This window comes from Echinops telfairi, unplaced genomic scaffold (genome assembly GCF_000313985.2).
Source record: "Echinops telfairi isolate 266 unplaced genomic scaffold, ASM31398v2 ScPeMD7_36;HRSCAF=134, whole genome shotgun sequence".
Lineage (NCBI taxonomy): Eukaryota > Metazoa > Chordata > Mammalia > Afrosoricida > Tenrecidae > Echinops > Echinops telfairi.
Genome location: NW_022103934.1, coordinates 2420975 through 2422592, shown reverse-complemented (window position 1 = coordinate 2422592; position 1618 = coordinate 2420975).

Genomic DNA, 1618 nt, shown 5'->3' with positions numbered 1-1618 from the left:
CCATTGCCACCCCCTCCACTGGTCCTGGGGGGGGTTCATCTGTCCTGGGTTCACTGTATTTCCAGTTCCTATCTGTACCTGACCAACATTTTGAATGCAGTCTTCTGTGAGGACCACAGAAATATTTAAGTGAGGGATCAAGTTATCAAATAAGTATCACAAAACAAGTAGTTTTCTAATGTTCCAACATTCATTAGCTACACAGAAAAACCAGAATTGTTGTCATTTAAATTAGCAAAAATTAAAATCTCCCAAACATGAAACCAAAACCCACATTAAAGAGCTACAGAAAGTTTCCCTTAGTGACACAAATATGATTTTTTAACAATAGAGTTGAGTGTGACTCTTGGCTCCTATGTGCAGAGTAATATTCCACTCCAACAGATTTCTAAGGCTGTGACCTTTTGGAAGAGGATTAACCAGTCTTTCTCCCAGGAACCATTCCTAAACTCCAAGCTCACTGCCCTTGAGTCAATGCTGCCTCACGGTGACCCAGGACAGGGCAGTTTTGGAGATTTTAACTATGTACAGAAGTAGAAAGCCTCATCTTTCTGCAGCTGAGCAGCTAGTGGTTTTGAACAGCTGACCTTTCGTTTAACAGCCCAGTGTGTACCCACTACCTCACCAGGGTGTTGGAATCTTTAGGTTCAATTTGCCCATCTTTCTGCTAGTATCAGAGTACTTAACCGTTTGCACCACCCAAGGATACAGACTGAATGCTCCTTAAATTAGATTTTGAAGCTCACGAGTTTGAGATAGCAAGGCATACTCTGATTTTTTTTAAATTGGAAAATAAAGGGTGTCTGATTTTTCATGCTAACACCCCTACAATGTAGAAATGAGGAACACAGGTGAGGTTTGGCCTTAGAAGTGCAGGATCGAGATTCCAAGGACAATGGCTTCTCCTCTACCTCTGTCATTAATATTAACAAGTCTTTAGAGATTAGAGTAATGCGCACCACTTTGGCTAAATGTGAGCTCTTGGTATTTGGGTCTCATGACCTTGCAATTTTAAATAAACTGCCTCTGCCATCCAGATCTTCAATTTTCCCATATCAATCCAGCGAGCTACATAATCATGCCTCTTGTCAAATGGTTGCCTGCCTCAGAACGTCTGTGACTGAGTTTCTTTTCCTGATAATCCTGAGGAAGGAGCCTCAGCCCTCATTGTCCACCAAGCAGGGGAAGGTTGGTAGAGCAGACTCCTTGGTCATGCACCAGCACACATCTATGGCAGTCCAGTGAGTTCCGTGGGAGACAGTGGACAGACGGATTGGGATGAACTATTTTCTATTCATCAGCACATGTTGGATGGTCAGGTAGGAGGGCCTGAAGTGCCAAGCTTCAGGTCAAAGGCCTGTGAAATTTATATTCTGTTAGAGGTTTGAGGAAGTTCATTTGGAATTGCTTTCTTCTGTTGTCCCTTGTAGACATTTCTCCAAGAGGAGGAAATAGGTCCTTCTGACTTCGAACCGTCACCACTGAGTTGTAGGAGATGATGACAACAATGACAGTAACTACAATATCATAAATGTTCATTAAAAGATTCCCAGTGACAGGATTTACACTAAGTTTTTATGTACCTTGTTTTCCTTTACAGGCAACCACACAGACAAAA